Genomic DNA, 11,411 nt, shown 5'->3' with positions numbered 1-11,411 from the left:
CCATATTATTATGTGCTGCTGCATTTTGCACAATTTTATGAGAAGAAATACAGCCAACTATCTGGACTCAATTGTGACTGAGACTGACTTATTGGAGGAAAGCATGATGGCTCTTGAAGCTGGCCGTCCTGGCTTGCCCCCTGAAAATGCCCATGAAGTACGGCAAAGATATCTAGAGTATTTCGTGGGTAGGGGGGCAATTGATATGCCAGATAAACTAAACACATATTTCATTTGATTTACTGCTTGTGGTTCTTATCTGTCTCCTAGGTTCTCTAATGGCCTTTTATTTTTGGCCATTTTCATCAATAGTGCAAATGTAACTTATTTGATACATGAGATGACAATCTCTTCTTCAGCAACTATTATGTTCTGTTGTGCTATGGGTCTGCTACACACAAACAATATTTTTGTTGTTAATGTATGTAATGCATTCATGATAAAAAATAATCATCCTTTTAAACTCCATGAATTAATTGCTTGTAGTCCCTAAAATGGCCTTCTTTTTGAAAATTTAACAACACAGTTATTTACTAAAGGCAAATCCACTTTGCACTACAAGTGTACTTGAAAGTGCACTTTCAGTGCACTTGTAATGCAAAGTGGATTTGCCTTTAGTAACCCCCATTGTCCCTGTAACTAAAACGTATCCATAAAATGGTATTGAGCATTTAATGAAGAAGCCACACATTGCTGCGTATAAAACATTTTACTTCAAGCACATTCACATGTGCATTACTAAAAGGGGTTTTAAATAAACCAACATCTTTGACATATAACATGTATGTTTGACAGTAGATACAGGCGTATTTAGAAACATAACATCCCCATCCCAAACTCAGGAACTTACAAAGTTCTACTTCGTTAAAGCGAAGGCCATATAACACATTAGAATGTCAAAACTGTGTTGATTTTGCCTTCATCAGATGAAGTGATCTCACCCCTGTAAAAGCCAAATTTTGAAGATGCACACAAATGGGGACTCAAAATGTGGATTTCATCATGATCCCATGTCTAAAATGTGTGTCTTTTCCCTGACCCAGTATGTCAACATGTGCTATCTGCCATCATGGGATATCAATGTACGCTTTTTGTGGGTGCAACACCTTCCTTGCGTGCCGGTCGGGACCCCCGTGAGTCCGGGTCGCGGGTCCCGCAGACTCGATCACTGCGGGCATACCCGCAATCGTCTCATGGGGCGGCTGAACTGGGAGATGCCGTTGTAAACAGCATCTCCCCGTTCTGCCTAGCAACACATGACGCTGATCTCTGCTGATGTGATGTGATTGGAGCAGACATCAGTGTTCACTAAAAGAAAGCCCAGCCCCCCACAGTTAGTAACACACCCCTAGGAACATTTAACCCCTACACTGCCACCCACTGGTTAACCCCTTCACTGCCAGTGTCATTTACACAGGAATCACTGCATTTGTATAGCAGTGATTGCTGTATAAATGACAATGGTCCCAAAAATGTGTCAAAAATGTCTGATGTGTCCGCCATAATGTTGCTTTCACAATAAAAATCGCTGATCGCCGCCATTACTAGTAAAAAAAAATTATTAATAAAAATGTCACAAAACTATCCCCTATTTTGTAAACACTATAACTTTTGCGCAAACCAATCAATAATCGCTTATTTACGATTTTATTACCAAAAATATGTAGAACAATACGTATCGGCCTAAACTGAGGGAAAAAATTGTTTTTATATATTTTTGGGGGATATTTATTATAACAAAAAGTAAAAAATAATGCATTTTTTTCAAAATTGTCGCTCTATTGTTTATAATTTATTTAATTGTTTATATATGTATTGTTATATATATGTGGGAAAAAAAGGACGTCAATTTTGTTTGGGAGCCACATCGCACAACCGCGCAATTGTCAGTTAAAGCGACGCAGTGCCGAATCGCAAAAGGTGGACTGGTCTTTGGCCAGCAAAATGGTCCCATGGCTGAAGTGGTTAATAACCAGACAAATTTTCAGCTTTCGGTGGTCTCACATTTTAAAATGACAATTACTCAGTCATGCAACACTGTAGCCATATGCAATTTTTGTCCTTTTTTCACACAAACAGAGCTTTCTTTTGGTGGTATTTAATCACCGCTGGGTTTTTTATTTTTTGTGCTATAAAAGAAAAAAGACCAAACATTTTGTAAAAAAATGAATTTTTCTTCATTTCTGTTATAAAATTTAACATATTAGTAATTTTTCTTCATACATTTTGGCCAAAATGTATACCACTATATATCTTTGGTAAAAATAAGTACAAATTAGTGGATATTATTTGATCTTTGTGAAAGTTTTGGGAGAGTCCACAAGCTATGGTGCCAATATCTGAAAATTGATCACACCTGAAGTACTGACGGCCTATCTCATTTCTTGAGACCCTAACAAGCCAGAAAAGTACATATACCCCCCAAATGACCCCTTTTTGGAAAGAAGACATTGCAAGGTGTTTAGTAAGAGGCATGATGAGTTTTTTTGAAGTTGTCATTTGTTTCCCACAATTCTTTGCAAAATCAAGTTTTTTTTTCATTTTTTTTCACAAAATTGTCATATTATCAGGTTATTTCTCACACACAGCATATGCATACCACAAATTACTCCCCAAAACACATTTTGCTATTACTCCTGAGTATGGCGATACCACATGTGTGAGACTTTTACACAGTGTTGCCACATACAGAGACCCAACATGCAGGGAGTACCATAAGACGTTCTGGAACACCCAGGCCAATTCTGACATTTCTCTCCTACATGTAAAAATCATCATTTATTTGGTAGAAAATTACATAGAACCCCAAAACATTATATATGTTTTTTTAGCAAAGACCCTAGAGAATACAATGGTGGTCGTTGCAACTTTTTATCTTACACCGTATTTATGCAGCAATTTTTCGAACGTGTTTTTTTGGAGAAAAAAAACAGTTTTGTGCTTGAAAAAAAACAAAACAGCAAAGTTAGCACAATGTTTTTGCATAATGTGAAATATGAAGTTACGCTGAGTAAATAGATACCTAACATGTCACCCTTCAAAATTGCACATGCTCGTGGAATGGCGCCAAACATCGCTACTTAAAAATCCCCATAGGCGACACTTTACATTTTTTTACTGGTTACATGTTTTGAGTTACAGAGGAGGTCTAGGGCCAGAATTATAGAATCATTGCTCTCGCTCTAACATTCGCAGGGATACCTCACATGTGTGGTTTGAACACCGTTTTCATATGTGGGCGGGACTTATGTATGCGTTCGCTTCTGCAAGCGAGCACATGGGGACAGGGGCGCTTTAATATTTTTTTTTATTGTTCATTTTACTTTATTTATTTTAGTTTGCTATTTTTTTCCCCAAAAATACATTTTTTGATCACTTTTATTCCTATAACAAGGAATGTAAACATGGCATGACAGGTCCTCTTTACAGTAAGATATGGAAATAAATGGAGATATATGAAATAAAAAAAACAATTCTGGCTTTGATCGTATTGGCGAGTCGGTAGAAGCACCGGAGGGCGGCGGGAGGGGGCGTCGCCGCTTGCCTCCTGTAAGACCAATCAAGCAGTGAAACAGCCGCTATGATTGTTCTTCTGGTGTAGGGAATCGCTGGCTGAAAAGGCTGATATCTGAATGATCTATATACACACAATAACACTGCGCAGTACCGAATGTATAGGGAAAAGCTGCCAACACGCTAAAACTAGGATTTTTTAGCCACAGAGATATCAAATATAAAGTGTAAGCGCTAAACCTATGCTGCCACAATAATCAAATAAGAAGTGAGGGCAGAAAAAATTGCTAAATATGAAAAAGTGAACAACATATATATTGAAAAAAGGAAATAGGAAACCCTATACCGTGTATTCATGTAGCCATGAATTTTTTTGTCAGATATAAACACAGATATAAAAATATAAACACAAATGGTGAAATATAAACGTAAATAATAATTAAGTGGAGTCCATATTTTTTAATGATAAATACATAAACATGAGTCTCAACAGAATGTGGTAAAAACAGGAATCCAAATCAGATGTGACCATGAAAATTCCACCGCAGTGCGAATCCCACCACCTTAAGAAGCGCAGGCTTACCAGATGGAAATTACACGAATAGACATATATCTAAGGGGTCAAAAATCGCTTATGATTCCAAATATTGAGGCACTGGTTCAGCGTTCTATAGTTGTATGGATCCCAAGATGAATGGTTCTTTCAATGTATTAGACTGTATGTGGTAACAGCTTTTAAAGAGACAGCTCCGACATCAACCCAGACATGTAATGGAAGGATAAAGCCAGGATGGTGTAAAAACGTTTTTTAAATTTTTTTTCAATAAAAATAAAATATCAAACTCACATTCCAGTAGTTGATAACAAACATGCCAGATAAAATAGGCAGTGGTAGAGTCTTCCCGACGTATTTCGACCTATGGGTCATCATCTGGGGTGAACTACTACCACTGCTGCACTGCCTTATATAGGTTACATACCATAATACAATGAGGTTCAATTGGAATCCACTCCTGTGTGTCACAGGTGTCCACTTCCGGTTTAGAGGAAAATGGCGGCCGGGCGTGCGTTCCACGTCTCTATCTCATAAGGTGAACTGCGTTCCACCTGGGACACTCATGTGGGCAAACCTTATATTTAAAATGACAATTTAAATGATATGTCTCGAGTTAATGTAGCAACCTAGAGTATAACAAAAAAAGATGCATCAAACATATGCCAAACCGCAACTTTGTATGATCCCATTTGCATATCAGGCCTCAAAGACGACCTGTGTAATGGTAACACTACATAGTTTCCGGTGAAGTCGAGACCAGAAGTAAACAAACGTCACTTCCGGTACGGTGAAAATGAGACATGAATAGTCAAAACTGGAAGTAAACAAACGTCACTTCCGGTACGGCAAAAACGAGGCATGGATGTCAAACAACGTTATGACAACGCCTCTAATACCACCGAAACCGGAAGTACAAAAACTCCGGAATGATAAAAAGAAGTCCTAGATCCATAAGTATCTTCAGATATATGGCATGAAAAGGGCTAAAAATGTCCCATCAATATTCGACGCCACACATCAGAAGAGAGTCAATATATGTGATAACTAGAATTTTTAATGGACAAAAAAGTAAAAAAAGAGTGCTAATGCCCAACTTTCCCTAGCTGTTCTCCCTCCAATGCATATAACAACAATGTATTTAATTAGTGCGTACAGAGACAAATCTAAAGAATGACTCATACTTAATTTGTCTTGATGAAAAAATTGTTTTCCCTCATGACGGATTATGGATAATCAATTAAATGTCCACTGAAATGACACACAAAAGTGAATCCCACTAAAAAAATAAAAAATATTCACAAAAATTATATTTCAAGAATCATCAATAAAAGCATTAATATCCCACTCCACGTTCATGCCGAACGGGAAGTGGGGTTGGAGCTCATAGATCCAATACATCTCCAACCTAGAGACACCTCTTGTAAGGGCCCCCCTCTCCATGGTGGAGTGTACCTATCGATCACAATGAATTGTGTACCTTCTGGGTCACTATTGTGAAATTCCTTATAGTGCCTTGGGACCGTATGCTTGGATTCTTTACTCTTAATTAAGGAAATATGCTCACCTACTCTGATAGAGAACGTTCTTGTAGTGCGGCCAACGTATTGTTTCCCGCATGGGCAGGTTATTAGATAGACTATGTATCTGGTCTTACATGTGCAAAAAGATTTTATGGATTATCTCCTCTTAGTCACAGTTGATGTAAACTTGACGACCTTCCGTTTCACTAATGCATTGTGTTGACATACAATGCATTTCCTGCAGGGGAAATACCCTACAAGGTTGTGAAAGAAGGTCGGACGGACAGGTGGATTAATAATAGTGGGTGCTATTTTACTCTGCAGTGATGGAGCACCTCTGAAAAGAACTCTAGCCCTTTCAGGGAAGTTTAGGACCTAGGATGGAATCATTTTTAAGAATTTCCCAATGTTTGCTAAAAATGGTTTTTATTTGTCTATGTTGAATGTAGTAAAGACCATTTAAACTCATCATCACCATTAGTCCGAGGAGTTTTTATCCGTAATAGGGTTTCCCTACTGATTTGAGAAACCTCTTGCAATTGTTTATCCAAGGTTGATGCTTGGTAGCCCTTATCAATAAACTGTTGTTTTAAAAGATTGGCCTGGTTAAAAAGGGTATTTGTATCAGTGCAATTCCGACAAAGTCTAATAAATTGACTGCGTGGAACTGAGGAGAGACAAGTTTTATGATGACAACTGTCCATAGAGATATAGCTGTTGCGATCTGTGGACTTGAAATGCGTCTTGAAACTGAATCCACCTGACACAATCCCTATCTCCAGATCCAGGAACTGTATTTTCTCGGTACTCATCTGATAGGTCAATTAAATGCCCCTATCATTGGAATTCAAACCAGAAAAGAATTCCGAGAGTGTTTCAGGGGTGCCACCCCATAGGAGGAGGATGTCGTCTATGTACCGGACCCACAAAATCAATGATGGGCTCCGTTGAGCATAGACGACATCCTTCTCCCATTTGGCCATAAAGAGGTTGGCCAAACTGGGGGCAAACTTAGCCCCCATGGCCACACCCCTTTGCTGTAAAAAATATTGGCCGTTAAACCAAAAATAACTGTGACTTGTTGCAAATTCCAACAACTCAATAATATAGTCACGTTGACAGGAAACAAGTGACTGCTCCCTATCCAGGAAATGGCGCACTGCTTCAATGCCCCTCTCTTGTGGTATGCATGTATACAAGGATGCAACATCGGCAGTAGCATTAATGCACTGCCCATGGACTTGCAACCCTTCTAGTCTCCTGATAGTGTCACCTGTGTCTTTGAGGTAGGATGGTGTCTTTCTGACTAGAGGCTGGAGATAGAAGTCCACATAGTGACCTATACGTGATGTAACTGAATTGATGCCGCTAACAATCGGCCTTCCAGGGGGGTTGACTAAACTTTTATGAATTTTGGGCAATTAATAAATGGTGGGTATTCGTGGGGATAAGGGAACTAAAAACGCTTTTTCCTTTTTATTCAGAATTTTTTGTTCATGACCTTTATCTATAAGGTCATTCAATTGTTTCTTATACACATTGGTGGGATTGCTAGGCAATTTTCGATATGTACGGGGTTCACTAAGGATATTGGCCATTTCATTCTCATACTTATCTCTGTCGAGAATAACAATGCCACCTCCCTTGTCTGCCAGACGTATGATGACTTGTTTTTGGTCACATAATGACCGCAACGTGATTTTTGGCAGAGAAGAGGGGCAGTGTTTCTTCACCGGCAGATTGGCCAAATCTTTAAGTACCAAATCTTTAAAAAATTGTACCGCGGGTGCGGTTGGTACTGGAGGAGAGAAGAGGGAAGGGTTTGATAATCCTGAGTGAATGGTACCTGATGTGCTGGCACGGTAATCTGTTCGATATGGATTAGATATTAAATATCTTTGGATGTTAATTTTGCGTATGTATTTTTGCACATCTATGAAAGTATTAAATTTGTTCAACTTATTAGGAGGTGCAAATTTGAGACCTTTATCTAATATGGACATTTCATCTTGTGTAAAGGATTTAGTACTCAAATTAAAAACACCTTGGCCTATCAAAGCCTTCTTCGCTTTCCGCCTTTGTAGTCTCTTTCCACTTCTACACCCTCTCTTGGTTCTTGCCCCATTTTTGGGTGTATGGGTCCTCGTAAAAACCCTGTTGTTCATAACTGATGGTCGGTTGGTTATATATTGGATAAGGAGAAGGAGCATGTCCATTATAAGTGATGTCGGAGTCTCTCATATCTCTAAGTGGTGCAAACCTATTCTGTGTAGATGGTATACCTTCTTGATGTTGAAAAACCAGATTCTGATAATAAGAAGAACTTAACTCTCTGGGGGGGGGGGGGGTAATAGGGAGAGTTGGTATAATCCCTATGAGGACAAAGTGTTAGTTTGATATGGATGGCCTCTTGAATAACCTCGCCCCCCTCTTTTCCCTCTGTGGCTTCCCCTACCTCTCCGTTGGTTATTTGGAGTGTGTGGACTATAATGATGTATTCTTTGTTGTGCTCCCTTATCAGACCATCTTTGGACTACTTCGCTATAAGTCCTAGATGGTGCTTTACTATTCTGGGATGTCAAGGGGCCTGGATCAGGGATAACCCCTCTATCCATAGAGGATAGCTACAGGCATCATTTAGATATCAGGAAACAAGTGATCCCCGCACAAAGTAAAGGACATCATATGACAGCCGGCGGGCGGGAAGTGGTTAAAATTAATTAATTAATTATTTTTAAATGCAAAGTTGTCCATTTATACAATATTTCTAATACATAGCATGTACATACCAAAAATGACACCCCAAAATAGATTCTCCTACTCCTCCTGAGTACGGTGATAACACGTGTGTGAGACTTCCACAAGTATGGCTGGGTATCACCGAGTATTGCAGGGTATCACTGAGTATGGCTGGGTATTGCAGGGTATCACCAAGTATGGCTGGATATTGCAGGGTATCACAGAGTATGGCTGAGCATGGCTGAGTATGGCTGAGTATGGCTGGGTATTGCAGGGTATCACAGAGTATGGCTGAGCATGGCCAAGTATGGCTGGGTATTGCAGAGTATCACCGAGTATGGCTGGGTATTGCAGAGTATCACCGAGTATGGCTGGGTATTGCAGGGTATCACCGACTATGGCTGGATATTGCAGGGTATCACCGAGTATGGCTGGGTATTGCAGGGTATCACCGAGTATGGCTGGGTGTTGCAGGGTATCACCGACTATGGCTGGGTATTGCAGGGTATCACCGAGTATGACTGGGTATTGCAGAGTATGGCTGGGTATTGCAGGGTATCTCTGGGTATGGCTGGATATTGCAGGGTATCACAAAGTATGGCTGAGCATGGCTGAGTATGGCTGGGTATTGCAGGGTATCACAGAGTATGGCTGAGCATGGCCAAGTATGGCTGGGTATTGCAGAGTATCACCGAGTATGGCTGGGTATTGCAGAGTATCACCGAGTATGGCTGGGTATTGCAGGGTATCACCGACTATGGCTGGATATTGCAGGGTATCACCGAGTATGGCTGGGTATTGCAGGGTATCATCGAGTATGGCTGGGTATTGCAGGGTATCACCGACTATGGCTGGGTATTGCAGGGTATCACCGAGTATGGCTGGGTATTGCAGAGTATGGCTGGGTATTGCAGGGTATCTCCGGGTATGGCTGGGTATCACTGAGTATGGCTGGGTATGGCAATTTATGGCAGAGTATTGGAAGGGTATTGCAGGCTATTGCAGAGTATTGCAGATTATTGCTGGATATTGCAGGGTATTGGCAGGGCATTGCTGGGTATTGCAGAATATTGGCAGGACATCGCAGAGTATTGGCAGGGTATTAATGGGTATTACAGAGTATTGGCAGGGCATCACAGAGTATTGGCAGGGCATCGCAGAGTATTGGCAGGGTATTGCAGAGTATTAGCAGGGCATTGCTGGGTATTGCAGAGTATTGCCAGGGCATTGCTGGATATTGCAGAGTATTGGCAGGGCATTGCAGAGTATTGGCAGGGCATTGCAGAGTATTGGCAGAGTATTGGCAGAGTATTGGCAGGGCATTGCTGGGTATTGCAGAGTATTAGTAGAGTATTGCAGAGTATTGGCAGGGCATTGCTGGGTATTGTAGAGTATTGGCAGAGTATTGGCAGGGCATTGCTGGGTATTGCAGAGTATTGGCAGAGTATTGCAGAGTATTGGCAGGGCATTGCTTGGTATTGCAGAGTATTGGCAGGGCATTGCTGGGTATTGCAGAGTATTGTCAGGGCATTGCAGAGTATTGGCAGGGCATTGCTGGGTATTGCAGAGTATTGGCAGGGAATTGAGGGGTTAATTGTCGGTGAGCAGCACTGTGGGCACTGCAAATCCAGCCCACAGCGCTGCTGACAGCGATCTTTCCCCCTCCGCTGTACTGATCGGTACAGAGAGGGGAGGGAGGAACCGGTGTCATAACATGACGCTGGTTTGTTTACAAGTGATCGCTCCGTCATTTGACAGAGCGATCACATGGTAAACGGCCACGATCAGCGGCTGTTTACCGTGATCCGGATGCTCTCGAGTGCGCACCCCAGGGGGCGCTCGAAAGCGGAATTCTGGGAGGACGTCATATGACGGCCTCCCAGAGTTAAGCAACTGCCCTGTAGCCGTCATTCGGCTAGGGGCCGGTTGTTAAGTGGTTAAACATGTCCAGCAGACAGTTGCTTATAAAAGGGCATTACTTAACAAAGGAAACCCCTCCCATTTCATTCTGTCAGCAATGGCACCACATGGAAGAGAAATGGCACAAGGCCTGAGAAAGAAAATAACTTCTTTATACAAGAAAGGTAAAGGTTACAAGAAAATCAGAACACCTTTATTTATCAATCAGAGTACTGTAGCACAAGTGATGCAAAAAAACAAAGATGTAATTGCAACCATCTAACAGAGACATCCAGGCCATCCACGAAAGTTAACACCTCAACCGGAGTGTCTTCTGATGAGAAAGGTTTAAGAAAATTACCATGCAAGTTCACTTCAGTTGTTTCCCGTGACACAATATGCCGTACATTGCAGAGGAATGGCATGCATGGGTGTCATCCACGAAGAAAGCCTCTCCTAAAGCCCATGCACAAAAAAGCCTACCTAGAATTTGCCAGGGCCCATGCTGAAAAGAAAACTACTGGGACTCTGTACTCTGGAGTGATGAGGCCTAGATAAATGTTTTTGGAACTGATGGCTTCAAAACTGTATGGTGTTGCAAAGGTGAGGCGTACAAAGAAAAATGCATGGTGCCTGCAGTAAAATGGTGAAAAGTGATGGCGGCAGTGTCTGTCCTTCTGTGGGGCTGCATGAGTGCTGCTGGTATTGGGGAGCTGAATTTCATTGATGGTAGTGTGAATTCACCAATGTACTGCTCTATATTAAAAGGGCTACCATGACTTCATGCCCTTGGTCATCATGCACTTTTCTGACATGACAATGATCCAAAACACACATCTAAAGACACTGTTGCATTTCTGAAGAAGAAGAGGGTGAAAGTGATTCAGTGGCTAAGTATGGCTAAGTATGTCTCCTGATCTGAACCCAATCAAACACCTATGGGGAATTCTGAAGAGACGAGCATCTCTCTCCATACAGCATCTACGCTCTAAAAAGAGGCTGTTCTTGAAGAATGGAAAAAATATAGATGCTGCAATATGTCGCCAACTTGTTCATTCAATGCCTAGAAGACTAGAAGACTTGGTGCTGTGATTACAAATCATGGAGGTCATACAAAATACTAGATGTAGTTGTTTTTGTTGTTTTGGGTGTATTCATTTTTGCACCAACTATTTTGAGTAAAA

This window comes from Lithobates pipiens, unplaced genomic scaffold, assembly GCF_037356315.1.
Source record: "Lithobates pipiens isolate NorthernLeopardFrog02 unplaced genomic scaffold, aLitPip1_a1.2 Scaffold_8, whole genome shotgun sequence".
NCBI lineage: Eukaryota > Metazoa > Chordata > Amphibia > Anura > Ranidae > Lithobates > Lithobates pipiens.
This window is presented reverse-complemented; position numbering follows the sequence as displayed.